Consider the following 18811-nt stretch of genomic DNA (forward strand, 5'->3'; position numbering starts at 1 on the left):
CTCGTTCTCTGTATGTTAAGAGTTTAGATGAATATATTACTAACATACAGAGAACGAGACTATATAGTGGAGAGTTTAGATGAATATATTACTAACATACAGAGAACGAGACTATATAGTGGAGAGTTTAGATGAATATATTACTAACATACAGAGAACGAGACTATATAGTGGAGAGTTTAGATGAATATATTACTAATATACAGAGAACGAGACTATATAGTGGAGAGTTTAGGTGAATATCTTACTAACATACAGAGAACGATACTATATAGTGGAGAGTTTAGGTGAATGTATTACTAACATACAGAGAACGAGACTATATAGTGGAGAGTTTAGGTGAATGTATTACTAATATACAGAGAACGAGACTATATAGTGGAGAGTTTAGATGAATGTACTACTAACGGTCAGAGAGAGAGACTACATAATGGGTAGTTTAGATGAATGTATTACTAACATACAGAGAACGAGACTATATAATGGAGAGTTTAGGTGAATATATTACTAACATACAGAGAACGAGACTATATAGTGGGTAGTTTAGATGAATATATTAATAACATACAGAGAACGAGACTATATAGTGGGTAGTTTAGATCAATAAATTAATAACATACAGAGAACGAGACTATATAGTGGAGAGTTTTGATGAATGTATTACTAACATACAGAGAACGAGACTATATGGGTAATATATTCATCTAAACTCTCCACTATATAGTCTCGTTCTCTGTATGTTAGTAATATATTCATCTAAACTCTGTAACATACAGAGAACGAGACTATATAGTGGAGAGTTTAGGTGAATGTATTACTAACATACAGAGACCGAGACTATATAGTGGAGAGTTTAGGTGAATGTATTACTAACAAACAGAGAAAGAGAGCAGGTACTGGAAAGTTTAGGTTCATTCATTAATAACTAAGAGACTATACAGTGGAGAGCTTAGGTATGTCAATTATTAATAGAGAGATACAGAGACTAGAGGAAGGTTTGGGTGAATCTAACCTTGTCCTGGTCCCAGTCTGTTAACATTACAAAGAACTGCCTCTTGGAATCAGCAAGTGTTGGGGCCAGCCACAGCTGCAGTATTCTTTGCTGGCCGTGCTAATTCTTCTTCCAGCCCTAAGCTCGTCAAATGTCAAAACGTAAGAGATGGTGACACTAGAATCCCCGGATGTTCTGGTGATATCGGATGTGCCCGAAACCACTATTTGTAGTCCGTAAATAATATACATTAACCTCAGTCAACATCAGTTGAAATCACTGATCTCAAAATTAATTATTTGCTTGATAAGTTAAGTATCCAAACATTAAGTAAGACCAACTTGCATATCTCATTTATTTAAGGTAAACAAACAGCCCAATTATGTTAATATTAACACAGTTTAAGAGAGTGTTTTTGAATACATTGTTGTGGGAGTAAACACACCACAGTAAACGGCAAACCAGTGACCGTCTAAAGTTAAATGACACTGTAAATTGCATGGATGTATCAAACAGACCTAATACACATTTGTTGAATACCTCCTCACACACACCCCACTTTCAAATACCTCCACAGTTCCTGCTAATAACTCTAATATATCTTGAAAATAACCTAAATTATCTACAAGTTATACTCTGAAACACTACACTATTCGTTAAACAATATTTTTTATAAACACTAAAAAAAGGAAAAAATAATGGGCCGAAAATCTCATCTAAGAAATCAACTTAAAACTAAATAAATGTTTGTTAAAACAGTTTCACTACCTTATTCTCGTACACTCATATTTCGACGATAACAGCTTTCCGCCAGTGTTATGATGTTTCTAAGAAAAATCTTATTGTTATTATCGTTTGAGTTATACAAATGAAACTCTTACTTCATCTTGGGAAAATAAAGCTTTATATCAACGTACAACAAACCTTCGTAGTGAAACTTGTCTAATTCAATGAAAAATCGGCGCTGTTTTTCAGGTGTAAGTAAATGTCCCAGCTCATCATATTTGGGTCCCAAGAAAATCCGGAAGGTGGCGAGTTTCCGTGGACCTGAGGTATTTTTTACACTGATAACGTATTCAAACTTCTCATGCTCCAGGTGATGATACTTAGCCTAAAATATACCGTAATGAAGATGTTCAAACTCAACAGTTAGACATTATTAGCCATGAGATGTAAGATTCAATACTTTGTGTGTATATGTACAAAATGTTATAAACATCATCTGTCTAACCTATAACGTACTTCATGTATATTTCGCATAAATATCACAGTTGTTGAAAAAAACAAATATTTAATTGTACACAATAACTATTTAAAGATGAGACTGTCCACAATCTCAAAATAGAATAAAACATTTACTAGGCACAAGCCCATATATTCTACACGTTCCAACATCTTACTTCATCATTATCAGGTGTGCAAGATTTTACTAGAGTGTTAAAAACAAAAATCATTATTCATTACAACCATTGCATATTTTGATAATTTATTGAAAGAGGACAACAATTCAAATTTGTGTGTGCTGAGATTTTGTTGTTCTTTTTTCAAATTAAAAGTAAATTTTATAAACAGAATGAAGCTTTAGCTTTGGCCATTGTCTTTGTTATTATGTGATTTCTTTATGAACAGTTTGGAAACTAAAGCGTCAAATAAGGGAGAAATGAAGTGTAAAATCTCGATAAGGTATGGTGGTGAAACATCTATGATATGGCGACATAGTAAGAAATAATTCAACTGATTTTGCTAGTTAACTTAATAAAATTGATCATTCTATTAAGTTATCACACGAGAGCGATGGATATAACTGTTTGCCTTTGGATATTTTAGTAAGTAGAAATAAGGATAAAGCGGAAATCGCTGTTTATCGTAAAAAAACAACAAAAACATTCTCGGTAATCATACCGCACATCAAAAATCATGTCAAGCCAAATCTCAAAAAATCATGCTTTTTATTCTTATGTAGATAGAATTTTTAAATTATGATACAAACAGGGAGATATTAGCAACGAGTTGTTATTAATCAAGCTTATAGCAGTAGAAACAAATTTTAATCTTGAGATTATTGACAGAACTGTAATGAATCCAAAAATATGTGGTGAAAAATATTGCGTTAGAACCACCCAATGAAAATATTAAGAAAGAAGGATTTGTGTTTTCATTTATACCTGGTCTATCTTATTGTTAAATAATGCAACAATTTTGGAAAACAACAACAAAATGTCTTTCCAATATATATAGACCTATGAACATGCAAGATTAGCCAGCCCGTTAATATAACTCAACACAAAATAGATCTAATGGAAAAAAAATTGTATATATAAAATAACATGTGAATGTGGAAATATTTATATAGGACACATTCAAGACACAGATTAAACGAACTAAAAAGGTGTGTTAAAAGTAATAAAATATAGATTTTTACCTTCATCTGCACATACTAATGAAACTAAACTCATTTTTAAATGGGAAAAGATAGTTATTGTGGCACAACCTACTAGGATTAATGGGAATAATATCCATGAATCTATTGAAATAGTTAAATATAATGAAATAAATTTTAAAGTATTAAATAGGAATGAAGGATTAGAATTGTTAATATATGTTGTAAAAATCTTTAAATTAAATTAGTATTTAAATTTGATCATATAGCTCATAAGTAAAGTATATATAGGTCGTACCTTTTGGTAAATATTTCATCCTGATGATGATGAAATAACGTTGAAACGTCTAGGGTGTCTGAGACTGTGCCCAATCTCAAGGTTTATCTTTAGACATTAAATTATTGAGGAAATGTTTTGTTGTATTTGAGACTGGGAACAGTCATGTATTTAATTATTTGTTGTGTACTATTAAATGTTGATGCGTTCAACAACAATGATGCTTAAAATTTACCGTCGTTTCAACTTTAATAATTCGCATAACCCATAACGAATTCAAGTATGTAAAAACTAATGTCCATAACACATAGTGTACTTAATGCACATAAAGGATAAGTCATGTAACTCATAATGTACTTAATATTTACACAACACAGTGTGTGTGTGCATGTGTGTAACTTATAACTTAATTTATACAGAACATGACGTACGTAGCTTGTAATGTAAGTAATGTATAGAGAATTTGAATTATATTGCTCCAACCCAGTGTTTTATATACATAAAGCATAATTTGTTTAATGTACTCAAAGTATGACAAACGTGGAATTTACAATTTGTAACGCTTACTAAACTGCACAAATCAGTTAAAGGGTAGTCAGATTTCGAAATATTGTAATCATGTTTCATTCACGTGGAAAGACATGAGACGAAGAGATGCCAGCCGATCCCACAGCAAATTGTTACAAATTAACTACAAATGTCTTAAAGTATCGTTAGCAGAATGCCAAACCACTTCCAAAACAATAGTACAGTTGCTTGGGCACCGAAACAAGGCAACCCATCATTCACAACACAATCCAATGACTGTTACCTTCATTTGGAAAGAATCTGGAATGAGATCCAATCCATTTTCATACAGGAACACGACTAAAATGGTACAGGTGAAAGTATTGTGTGTAGATGAACTAGTGACCTTACATCTTGTGTAATGGTACCTTTATTACCACGTATTATAGGAACCTCATTCTACGACCTGTTGAACTACCATATACTGGTGAAATTGGCCTAATTTTAGTTTAATTGACCAAATGAGGTTACCGGACTTTAACCCCCACTGAAAATGGTTAAGATTTATTTGGGAGACAAGTCGTGTCTTGCCAAGTGACTACAAACTCGAAAAAATGCCCTGGAAACAATTATTTCATAAAAATGGTCATGAATACTACAGGAAATTACCAACACATTGATTATAAGAATGCCACACCAGTACCAAAATACTATTGTTGTTCATAACGATAAATTCCCAGTCAAAATATAATGTCATGGATTGTAACGATCATAAAGTCATCTATAGCAAATGTTCTTTTATGTTTTTATTAAATGGTCAATCATTTGGAATTCAGGTCACATGATGGTATGACAGGCAAATACCTGATTTTTATATAAAAAAATAACCTAAGTGGATAGTTGATAATATTTTATAATACTGGGTTTTTCTTGTCGAAGCTAAAATATTATACATTTTAATTGTCTTTTAATTGTTTTGTGCAGTATAAAAAACATTACGTGTGTGTATTTGTGTTTGTTATTTTAATTTCATGACCGCCGTCCTTAATTTTGAGCTAGTGACCAAAGGGAAGGCAGTCAGCAGCACCCTACCACCCACCATCCACGCAAAGGAATTGACTGTCCCTTTTATAACGCACCTACAGAAAATGTATTGTGATATTGCACGGATCCGATACTGGCTCACCAGCTCCGAAATTAAAATCTCTATCACACGACCAACCTGCACCCATATCTATATATATAATTTATATGTGTGTAAGTTATCTGTTTGTTTATGAGTTATTGTTTTTGTTTAACGTATAGCTACATAATGAGCTATGTGTGCTCTGTAAATTTGTAAACTTAACGCTGACTCACTGGAGGACCTTATAATGAGACATCTGATATGTCAAAAACACTTAAATTACTTCATCTACTAGGTTGAAAATATAAAACTACACATATTATATATATATAAGTTCGCCTCGTTTTAACGGTTATATTAAGTACAGGAAAATATATTTTGATATTTTTACCTTGTTTTTAGCATTAAACAGTACTTTTTATTAATTCGAATAACAAAAGAATATCAGTCTTCCAACTACTATTATTGTTTGCTATGAAACTTAAATGCAGAAATAAGTATGTAATTTTACTGATCTTAATTAATTGAACGTTTCACTTTAATACCGTGTGACAGTTTAAGTTCAGCCTTTGTCATATATGTGTTTATGACGTTGGGTTGTTTAGCTTCCACGGACACGCTCTCAATCAGCACATTATTAAAAGTAAGCTATGAAAGAAACAACAGGAAAATACAAAGATGAGTGTGTTTCTGTTTCCCGCTCGTACTTATGACTTTGTCTTTACATCATTAGTTAAAATACCTGCCCCCAAGTGGCCTAGCGGTATGTCTACGGACTTACAGCGCTAGAATCCGGGTTTCGATACTCGTGGTGGGCAGAGCACAGATAGCCCTTTGTGTAGCTTTGTGCTTAACTACAAACAAACAAACAAACTTAAAATACCAAAGTTAAAGCATCATTATTCAAAACATAGCAATCAAAAATTAATTGGTACTTGAAACAATGGTCCAGTCTTTATCGATCTTTTATTTATTAACTATGTACATATGAATTTAACACGTACATGCCAGTGTGAGAAAAAATTGTGTATCGTAAATTACTTTATTTTTTACTACAAATGTTATTATCTGAAACTAATTTTTTAAGGAACACATAGACAAATATCTTGTTTTTACAACAATACAGTGAATCTTAAAACATTACGGGATGTGGAAAGAAACAACTGAAGTTAATTTGTTTTTACAACAATACGTTGAATCGTTTGCAAAGTTCTCTATTCATCCTTACTTAAAGGGGGGAAAAACAGCAACTTAATAACTTAAAAAAATACTACTTATCCTAAAGGCTTATCAGTGGTTGTGATTTTATTTCAAAAACTTCAATCCACCATATTATGAAAGCTGAGCTCTAGATAAAAAGCTCGATTAGTGTTGTGTGTTACAGTCGCATATGTGAAACGGAACAACGTTAGAGCAGTCTTCTGTGAATCAAACTCAATACTTGAAACTCATACAAAACATTTAGCTTCACGCGCTGTAAAGACAAAGTATTGTTATTACGTTAAAACTCAGGCAACAGCCGCCATTGTATTTGTTTTAAAGGCAGGCTTTACAATTGAAATATGAGTAACTACACTTTTAACTAAAAACGCTGTAATCCGAAGATATTAAAAATTTAATTTCCAGTTAATTTTGATTTCACATTACATGTTTCCCGCCGTAGGAATGTTTACAGCATATTTTTTTAAGCTTTATGATAAACCACATCAATATAAAAGTTTACTTTGAAAAAAAAGAGGAAAAATAGATCCCTAAGTTTTCTAAACCTTGATTAGATTTTTAATCTATATATTGTATTAAAATTATCTCAGACATTTATAACAAAAGCTGTGCCCCAATTTCTGGGTGTATTTACTTTTTCATTTTCAAAATAGAGACATTCAAGTAACCACCATTTCTTTCTTTCAGGTTCTGGGTCTGATATAGGTTAAAAAATGTTACACGCTTCTGGTTCGGAACTAGAACAAAAAAAGATCAAAATGGCCTCTACACTACCAGCATTTCCTTCAAAACACGGAAACCAATACTGGTCTATATTGATGAGGCCTAGTTTAGCGGTTTCTTTAAAAACAATATTTTATACGGATAATCTCATTAAAATGTAAGATCACTGTATTTAATTTAGTGTTTGAGCCATGATCTCGTGAAGTGATCATTTAGCACTTGTCAGTTAAAATAGAAACTAAAAAGGGGGGAAGAGGTATAGATAGCACCTGACCCTCCCAGGTCGTGTATAACACGACCGAACACCGACCCAGACTGGACAGACCTCATTAAACATAACATTAAGCATCGTAATTTTTTCAATCCAGTTATTTGTCCCAAACCACATGGATATTTTAAAATATGTCCAATGTTAATCTTGTTATAAAATGTCGCCATCTTACCTGAGCAGGCTCATAAGGTTCGAGGATAGCTTTGTATGACTGAAACTTGTTGTCGATGTATCTGTGGAATCGGTAGAAGATGGGATCCCTCAGAGACGTAGCGGTGTCGCTCATGACGCCTGGGTTTTCCTGTTGTTCAAAAGAAACGATATCAATTTTGGAACAGTACTTTCTTGTTTGAGAATGTGTTTATGTTTGGTGAATGTTTCAAGCAGTCGTCATGGTAAAACAACTATGATGTTGATTTCTTACAGAATGTCTTGGTGTTTTAAAAGGTCAAAATTAATGGATAGATACCTGATTGAATTCAAAACATTTTAATAGTTCATGTAGTTACTATATCTTTAGTTTGGCGCGTGTCAACTGAGAGTGTTTATCATGTAGTATTCATGATTAAAATCAAACCTTCGAAAGTAAAATTTTCAAAATTTTTTGAGCTGTCCTAAAAGCCTACAGAAATATGATTATAGTAAAGTACCACTAATCTTTAAGCTTCAGTTGTTAAGAGAACATTAATGCATCAATTGTTTTTTTTACAGTCCTTGTTGGTGTTGGTTATGGTGCAGTACTTTTCAGCTTTAACTATGTACACATTGAACGTAATATACACAAATAATAGTTGTATCTATTGTTGCGATGTTGTTGTTTTTTATACTTAGAACATGTCAGTTCATGTCCGTCTGTACACATTGAACGTAATATACACAAATAATAGTTGTATCTATTGTTGCGATGTTGTTGTTTTTTATACTTAGAACATGTCAGTTCATGTCCGTCTTGATGTCACTAGAAGAAAATTCGACGATTTTACTGTCTTTTACTGATTTTCATTGCCATTATATATGGCTATAGCTGAATCATTGAGTAAGATGAGGTGGAGTTATTTCACATTTCTATCAAACTAACGTTTGGTGATATGCATGTGTTACTAAATAATGTTTGGATAATCGACTAAATATTTTCAAACATTTAAGTATACATGGATGAGTGGTCCTTTATTACTCTGTAGGTTAACACTATAGGCATATACCATAGATATAATAAATTATATCGATTGGCTAAAACCACCAGTGGTCAGACATGACCAGCTGCAGTGAGAAACGAGTAATCAACTGGTATTTAAGTGGCCAGTGATCAAGAAAGTGATCACTGATAAATTATGATACTAATGTTTCAAATTGTAATTAGATATATATTTTTATATATTTTATATTTTTATATATTTTGTTTTATTCTCTGGAGAATAAATAAATTTGGATACGTTGTGTCAATGAAACAGTGGCGTAACTAAAAAAGATGTCCCCTCCCCGCAAAAAAGTAATTGGGTACCCTATATTTATTCCCCTTGTTGGCAATTCTTAAGTTTGTCAGGCCCTTTGGGCCCCTTTTGGCTCTCCCCTTACGCCACTGACTGTGAAAAAAGAAAAAAAAATAGTAACGTGTATGGAAATGCACATACGTAAACAGAAGTATTGATACATAACTGAACTTCTGACAGGATACCCACAATAACCAATTTGTTCGGTTATACAAGGCCTTACTCCAACATTTTCGGGACCAGTGATGTTATAGTATGTGTAACCCATAGCCCTAGATGAAATCTAAGTAAGACTGACCAGTTGACTATTCATGGTAGTGAGAAGAAGAGTTAACTAAGAAATAATAGTTATTATTACCGTATTAAATACAAATAATTACTAAATAGTTTGTTAATTCATCGTTCCCAAAATATTGGAGTAAGGCCTCATGTGATTGAACAAATAGATTATTGTTCGCGTCATGTTATGATTCCAATTAAGCATATTTGCGTATGTGCTTTACTTGTTTCTTGTATTTTTCTTTACAGCTTAACTATACTTTTTGTACCGTGTGGTTTTTGCACTGATAGTTAGTATTTCACTAAATACTAGCGTTACATAAATATAAGGTTTATTATATATATATGGGTGTGTGTTTGTAATTTTAGATGTTTAAGCAAGTCTAAGTGATTCTTTAATTACTTACATGATAGCGGCCGTCAGGATCGTGTAGACGAGTAAACATGACATGACCCCAGTTATGGATGCTACCGTAAAGCTCTTCGTTTATGGAATCATGACTGCATTCGACCATGTGATGCATCCAACTTGTGCTCGTGATCCTCTTCATCATAAACCAATCCACTCTCGATGGCATTCATTATTCTCTCCCGCTAACGTTCCATCTCGTGCAAGTTGACCACTCCCTTTACATGTTTAAGATGCATCCCTTCTGGGCGACCACCGTACTGCAGACCACTGACCAACGACCTCAGATGGGGTGAGAAGCCTTCAAGTTCTTCTTCAAAATCGTGGAAAGAAAGGATTCGATGAAGTCCAACTGAAAGCCTCTCACACTCATACCTGAAATGATCCCAAAATAAACAAAAGTTATAGTTTTTTTCTCAAGACCGTCAGAAAGCTAATGAACACAACTATGCTTTAAAGTCTAGACAGTGATTAATCTAGTTTTACTGTTGTGGAGACATTGTAATATATTTTTCTCTTCTCCTTTATATATATTTTCTTGCCTTGCATTTTGAGCCACTGACTCCTCGCACACCAGCATAGTATCACACCAACAGAAATATAGGGATAGCCCCATAGCTAATAATGCTCTTTTTTTAACATCTAAAACTACTACAGAAACACATCATGACTATGTTAGATATTCGAACCACTTCTGATTTGGTTTGAATTTCGCGCAAAGCTACACGAGGGCTATCTGCACTAGCCATCCTTAATTTAGCAGTGAAAGACTAAAGGGAAGGCAGCTAGTCATCACCATCCACCGCTACATTTTAACGCCCTCAACGGCTGAAAGGGCGAGCATGTTTGATGGGACAGGGATTCGAACCCGCGATCCTCAGATTGCGAGTCAAGCACTCTAGCCACCTGGCCATGCTGGGCCAGGAACTATTTCTGATTACCAAAATTAACATTTATGTCTTAGTTAACAGGTGCCACCTTCTACTAATATATTATGAAAGTTTACATTTCTCACATCAATGCTTAGATTATTTTTTCGGGTGTAAAAAAGACAGGTATCCCTAGCCTTCTAAGAAATAATTTGATAACAATCAGTTCTTTAATGCTCTCTTTTAAAATAAAACTGTCTACTAACAAAATTTACCATGAGCTTATTCAGTAATGAGAGATTTTTAGATATTAATTTCTTTAATTATTTACCAATTGAGGGTTCCATAACAGCTAAATGAATGAGCAGAAACTTTGTAGATATCATTCGCCAAGTACCTGGTCGGTTATAAAAATGTATATACTTAGTTGAAGCCTAATATTCTTACTAAAGTTATGCCGTTTTTATTTAAATTTCTTTATCCGTTGTTTCTGAGTTGTTTTCTTTATGCAAAATATGAACGAAAAAAGTTTAAAAAATATGTCCCTCATTGACTCCGGAATAAGTCTAATGGTTTATAACGCTAGAAAGTGGGTTTCGATATCCACAGTTGAGAGAGCACGTATAGCCTATTGTGTTGCTTTGCGCTTAACAACCAACAAACAAATTCATAACATATGACAATTCTCAAGAAAATTGAAATCTTTATTTTATATTAAGTAAATCTACCAGTATATTTCGCCACATAAGATTTAGATTTTTCTTTTTTACAGAAAATGATTCATAAATAACTGAGAAAAGTTGATTATGGGAAACTAGCACCGTGAATGAGTTGCTTTTCACATTTAAATTAATTGCTTTCTGCAAAAAATTCAGTATGTTGCCATATACGCATTTAGTACAAAACTATTAATTTAATATTTCCATTTCTTACCTGGCGCACATCTGTTGGTGCATGTAAAAGAAGAGTTCTCCTTTTCTGTCTTTTTCCTTGTGCATCACTTTCGAATCCCAGGTGGCAGGATAGACAATGTTCCAATGCTAATGGTGTGCGTTGGCTTTGATATCTTCACGGAAATAAGACCAATCGCTGCTCTGGATTTAGAATGTTTCCCGTCTCTTCGACCTCAACTGTTAGAGCTTCCTTTTACATATTAAATATTAACATTGAAAAAACAACAGTTTCTATTGGAAAATACTTTAAAACTGGTGGTTACTATTAGAAAACATGCGGTTTTTATAAGATAACATATAAAGACAAACGGTTCATATCCTTGTTTAAAAAAAGATTCTCATGTGGTTATAGATATTCCAAAACCAATGAAAGGTACCTCTTGATTTCAATTAACTGCCTGTAAATAGAATAAAATAAAAAAACTAATAATTATATCTAGAAGGCGGAGTTTATTGTGTTATAAATCTTTCTCTTTTAGTTTGGTTTTAAATAATGTTATGCTAAACAATATATCGAGCTTTATTTGAAAAAAGTAATGAAGCTCGAAAATAATTATTTTGTAACTTAACTTTAAACGAAGATTAATGCTTTTTTACTAACGTTCCTATCTGAATCGATAAGAGCTGTTTGGGAATGGATTAGCACTAAAAGCTGTGGTAACAGAAATTGATGGCTTAGGAAAACATCTATCTTACAGAAGTCTATTAAGATGTATTTAACTGATACTTCCGTCTTGTGATGAAGGTCGTAGTATATTGTAGAAACGTCTCTTATGGGTAGTTACAGATATTTATTTCTTATGAAGTGATGTGTAGTAACAAGTAATTGAACTTGAATAAGAAAATATTTGTATCGCAAGCCTTTCGACTTAAGGTAATAATGACTAAAATAGTTCCCTCATCTCTTTCTGCTTATATTTGGCTAGGTCACTGAAAACAATATATAAACTTACAGTCTTTTTGGGCGTAATCTCTTTTGATGGCTTCCGTGACGGTCTCGGCCGGGATGAACCTGTTCGGGAAGATCTCCTGGATAGGAGGAACGGTAATACCTTTGCAATTATCCCGGTGAACCACGGCAATAGACACGGCATAAACAGACTTTCCTTCGTTCACCACATTCCTCGCTTGTTCACAGAGATGGATGAAGTCATCAAAATCCCTAGCATCTAAAAACAAATGTTACTTAAAGAAAAACAACAAACCAACATGTGTAAAACGGGTGGTTCCGATAACGAAAAGGTTTAAGGTCTAGAAAATGTACTGTAGAATGTTTTATGACAACATATATTTATTTATTTATTTTATTTTTGTTTGTAATTAAGCACAAAGCTACACAATGGGCTATCTGTGCTCTGTCCACCACGGGTATCGAAACCCGGATTCTAGCGTTCTAAGTCCGCAGACATACCGCTGTGCTACTGAGAGGCACATATATTTATGCCCCCAATGGTTCAGGGTTAAGTCTGAAGGCTTATAACGCTAAAAAATGGGTTTCTATAATCGTGGTGGGCACAGTACAAATAGTCCTTTGTGTAGCTTTGTGGTTAACAAAAAACCAACAAATGAATAAAATATATATGGATTTATTTGTTAATAAAAGAACTGAAAAACTGTCAACAACGTTAGATATTGTAGGTGAGCCTACCTTATACCTTCTGAAACAATATTTGTCATCCAAATCTTGAGGCTAAGCCATTATTGGAAAGTGTAATATTTTCTACAGTTTTCCGTCCTTAAAAATGTGTACATTGTTATGGCCAGGTGGTTAGGGCACTCGATTCGCAATTCGCGGGTTCGAATCTCTTACACGACGTTTTTATTTTACAGTGGTCACTCTATTTGCATGCTTATTTTAAAATCTTGCTTTAGCTATTTTTACTTCAATTCCGGTGCCAGCTCGTGTGCAAAAAATAAAAAACAAAAAAACTGAAACTAGAACCGTACTTTATCCTATTCTCGCATGTTGTGCTTAGTTAGCATAAATATCAAAAGAAACACTATTTATTAAGATAAGTTTCTATATATCCAGACTTTCCGTAAAAATATTATATTGCAATACAATATAATTCAAAAATATTATATTATAAGGTTTATCATTAGAAAATCTAATAATCACAAGATTTGTAATAGGGAATGAAGCATTAGAAGCGAAACCTATACCTCCAAATTGAGTACACTAAAGTTTGTAATAGAGCTTCTACATAGATGGAGTTACAGCTTTGCATACATAATTCAGATCGTGTAGTTTTTTAGTTCAAGTTCCTAAAAATTTTACTCCCCTTCCATGTGGTTCAGCGGTAAATCTAAAGGCTTATAACGCTAAAACTTAGGTTTGATCCTGCGGTGGGCACAGCACAGATAGCCTGTTGTGTTTTGCGCTGAACAACAAATATAAATTTTGGAATCTAAGCCTTTTATGCTTAACTTTCTAAATGTAAAATGAATACAGCTGCTAAGTAAAGAAACTATAAAGTTATAATAAGCTTGTTCGCCTTTACTTTTAATGTCCATAGATTTTAAAACTGAACTAAGATGTTTATAATTTAATGAAAAGCATTTTACTTAAATTTTTCAAGTAGGGATTTATATTAACTTCTCTTATGAAAGTAACATAACCTCCAGTACTGTTTAACATTTTATACTAAATGGTAAATAAGACTGGTGCTTCACAGTGTTTCCGATAGCTAGTTGTCACTTCTTCGCTAATCATTGCTTACTATCAGGAGTAGTTTTTATTTGACGTATATTGCTCGTTAAACTGTCACGTTTTAGTATTTACAAACAGGAGTAATTATTACTCTTTTTTAAAACCTTTGTCTATTGTTCTTTATAACAGTAATCAATTCATTCTTTGCAACGTTTTCGTGTAATATTTTCAATAACCAGAAGTAACATTTCTCATTTATGTAATATTGTTCATAAGCAATAATATTTTTATTATGCTAAATAATGATTTATTATTGTCTATATCCAGCAGTAATTTTACTCTTTATTAAGTCTTCGTTTGTTAGTACTTATATTCATAGATATTTTTCTATCTATGCTAAATATTCATACATTATTTTTTATAGAAACTTTACCCTTTGCTTATGATTATTTATCATTAAGAGTAGTTTTACCTTATAAGTAACTCTTCGTCTTTTGCTTTTTTATATTCAGGAGAAACATTACACTTTAGTCGCTCTTTGTGCATTGTTGCTTGTAACCAAATGTAATTTTGTGCTTTATTAAGGTATAATCTGTTATTCCTTATCTCTGCATTTCATTGCTTATAACAATGTATAAAGTTAAACATTCTAAAGTCTTCACTTTTCATTATATATAAGTGATAGTTATATTGTTAATTTTACATTATCTAAACTCTTTGCTTGTAACAAGGAAAAAATATTATCCATTGCTAAGTCTTCATATGTCGTTATTTAGAACCACGGACAATATTTGTTTCTAACCAAAAGTAAAAGCGCTGTTTTAAAATTTAGAAAATTACGAATGTTTTACTTTATTTGACAAGTTGTTGATAACATTTCTTTGGAAATTTTGGAGAAATAGTTTAATTTCCACACCAATTTCGGATACTTTTTGATTATTTCACCTGTATGAGAAATACATTTCAAGTTATTTTGTTAATTTGTTGTTAAGCACAAAGCTGCACACTAGACCATCTGTGCTCTGCCCACCACAGGAAGTTTTAGAGATATAAGTCTTCAATTTTCCACTTAGACACAGAAATTATACATTTCAAGACTGTTAAAAAAATATTTCGCGCTTGTTCATTTCTGTGTTAAAACATTTATAGAAAAATTACTAATGTATTTTTTTCATTGTAGTATTTTTTATTCAAATACATGTTTAAAAACTCACCCAATTTCGAATATTTATTGCAATTTTTATAGGAATATGTTTTCAATTGAAATAGTGTATGCTATTTTTCTCCTTTAAAGATTTTATAAGTGATAAAAGAATAAAAATGCCAAATATGTTAACGTAGCCTTACAGACGTTTCTATTCATTATTTCAAAACAAAGAAATCATACATCCATAATTCACATTTGAGAACTAAATATAGCCTGATAAGATATCAGCACCAAAGGACTTAAATACAATCATGAGTATTTTTTTAACTTGTAGCGGAAATGTACAGAAAAAACAGAGAAAAAAAACAACCAAAAAACATAAATTGCATAACAAAAACAATTTTTAGAACCCACCTTGCTTGGGAGTCGATCTCAATTATGTCAAAGATATGCTGACGATGTATGCCGCAGAGAAAATTTGATTTGTTAATATTTCAGTGTATTACACCTACCGGAAGAGGTCTCTTCTAAAGATGATTTAATCATTTTTATTGGTTCTATAATTGGTATATTAATCTGTGTTAGACCGATGTTAAACCACTAGCAAGAAATAAGCTGCAGGCTACTGTGCTGCGAAGTTATAACCTAATTAGAACTAAGATGATTATTTATCGGTGTTAATTACTAATAAATGTCTTTCCTTAACAACATTCCAGTGTTAAAACATAATACTGAATAAATGAGGTGATAAACTCCTGAAAAAATATTTCCTACGTTTCGGCTTCTAATCGCGGTATGTCTGCGGACTTAAAACGCTAGAAACCGGGTTTCGATTCCCTAGTGGGCAGAGCACAGGTAGCCCATTGTGTAGCTTTGTGCTTAACTTCAAATAAACAAACTAATCGCTTTAAAGATCGTATATTGACAAGATTATCTTCAATGGAAATCACTAATCCTGTAATTTAGTTTTTTTAGGAAGAAGATTATATGTTATCACAGAAGTTATGATACAAACTTTCTTTAGAGCAGAGCATCTTTTCACTGGCCGCACTTTCCAAGATACTGAAGTTTTTGGCAGTAATTATAATGTCACAGTCTTGCAAATAGAGACGAAGAACGGCCGACTGATAATAAGGAGTATCATGTGCATGCTACTTAATTATTTAGCTCAAACAACGAATTGTAGAGCCCGCATAGCCGTGGTTGTATCTTGGACATGTAAATTTAGAGATGACTTAAAAACGATGAGTTTTAAGAACCCTATCTTTAAACTTAAAAATAATGACATAAACGACATATCAGTTTCAAAACAATTCTAAACTTAATTTGAGGATAAACTTTATTATTCACAATCGTTTTAATATATGTATATTTTTCAATTCTGTAGTATGTCTGACCGTAAAAGGTAAACTGCAATAAACTACTTCATTAGTTTCAATTAATTTTAGAAATATACGAAGTTTTTAAGAGTTTCTTAAGAATACTATCAATCAATTGTAAAGGAGAACTATTTTTTGCAAGAAAAGAACAAATACTCCTTCGCGAAATCCGGAAAAAGGATCTAGTTATGTTATAAGCTCGATGAATGATATTACACCTTAAATTTTTTTTAAATTTAAAAGCTAAAAAACTGTCATAATGAAAATATTGCCCAGTAAATGTTGGTTTATGATTACGCTTAGTCTCAAACTTCTTCCTACGTTAACTATCTGAGTATCTAAAAATAGGTACAGTGTTTATAGTTTGTGTTAATAATAAATCTGAGTGAAAGAAAAACCATTGGTGAGATTAATGGGGATGTAAAAAAAGATTACAGCAACAATAATGAAGCCATAAAGGTTGTAATGAAAAAACTTAGAAGAACATAATTCATCTTTGAAGTTCAGAAAGATTATGACAGCAACATCAATGAGGTAGAAAATAACACCATTGATAAAATATTTGAAAAATTAGCTGATAAATTTACAAATGAAAACAGCTAATTCTTCAGCTACACCTGCCCAGTAATTCCAAACCAAAATACTATTTAGTGTAAAATATGGAATAGAAAATCCTATTTGAACTGCATGTGTTACCACTACTGCTGTGATATCTGCAACTACAGAACCTTCCTGGACAACTACAGCAATGTCACCATCAAATCTAGCTCCAGAATTTATCTGGCCTGTTCAACAATACCATCCAGTTGAGAATCCAATTAGCTGTGATTTAAAGTTACACGAGAACGCATATCAAACTCAGTTCAAAACAGGCTTGGAATGACACACCATAAGAAAGTATCCAAAGAAGAGTTCAGAAGCAGGATATGCAGGAAAGAAGAGATCTTAGCTGAAATAGTGGAATAATTGGAAAGGCTTACCCAATCATTTTACCCACATGTTTCCCAGCAAATGATGGATTCATTTCCATGTGGTTTGAGTTTCGCACAAAGCTACACGAGGGTTATCTGCGTTAGCCGTCCCTAATTTATAAAAGCCGTAACAGACAAAGATGTTGGAATTAGGTTGAAGAAAATTAGGTGCGCATATTTAGTAGAAGCTTTCTAATTGGTGATGAAGTTGCAGATAAACAATTAAATACACCATTTAGAACTTACATGATCATCAGATCAAGTAGTATTTAAACATCAGGTCCCTATTGTGATAGTTTAGAAGAACAGAAAAAAAAATAGACAGACAACTAGTTACACAGAATGGTGAAAATAAACGACAGAACAATAAGTGTTTCAAGTGTAATTTAAAAATACATATTGCCAGAAACTATATAATAAGGCCTGGTTAGAATAATACCTCCCAACAAATGATGTCAGTAAAAGGGAACTGTTATAAAAGTGGGAAATATAGCCAATTTAGCTAAGACTGTAAGGAATCCATTACTGTTAATACACCAAGAAGGCAATAAACTAACGATGAGTCTCAGAAACCTAATAGAACAAAATAACAATAAAAAGTAATTAAACATAAAACAATTGGAATTAGCTGACCATGAGACAAAGCGCACTTCAAAATAAGATAAGAAGTTTATTGCTTAGAGAGACCAGACCACAAACCAATGGGTTTATCGAAGAGAAACCTTAGCACAATGTTGAATGACACTGGTTTTACAGCTATAATAGTTTGACCAATTTGGTAATGAAATGTGGGGAATTGCTTCCAGCAATGAAAAAGTAAGAAGGGTTGGTGCAAAAAGCAAGTCTACATAGCATTCCAGCGAGGTGATAGTTAGAAAATACCATTACTGTAAGAAACTTCTCTATGTCTCATGATATGTAGGTTATTGACATTCAGGAAGAGTACCCACTGGGAACTGACTTAATACAAAGACATGGAAGTGAGGTTGGACTAGCTTCAAATAGCTTTACAGACTATGACAAGGAAATTACTTTGCATTATATGAGAATCACTACACCAGAAGTTGAACTTCCAGTGACATTAAGGAGGATAGTCATTCTACAATCAAGAAGTTATGTTCTCATATCAGGTCTTATTAGGAATACGTTTACATCTAGTTAATGGGTC

The 18811-nt window shown here is 32.7% G+C and overlaps 1 pseudogene; it reads right to left on the reverse strand.

Moving 5' to 3' along the window:
* The window catches only part of LOC106459572, a 19969-nt pseudogene extending 2273 nt beyond the window's left edge, over window positions 1–17696 (reverse strand).
* Between the last annotated feature and the right edge of the window lie 1115 nt (window positions 17697–18811).

Source organism: Limulus polyphemus, unplaced genomic scaffold (assembly GCF_000517525.1).
Source record: "Limulus polyphemus unplaced genomic scaffold, Limulus_polyphemus-2.1.2 Scaffold630, whole genome shotgun sequence".
Classification (NCBI taxonomy): domain Eukaryota; kingdom Metazoa; phylum Arthropoda; class Merostomata; order Xiphosura; family Limulidae; genus Limulus; species Limulus polyphemus.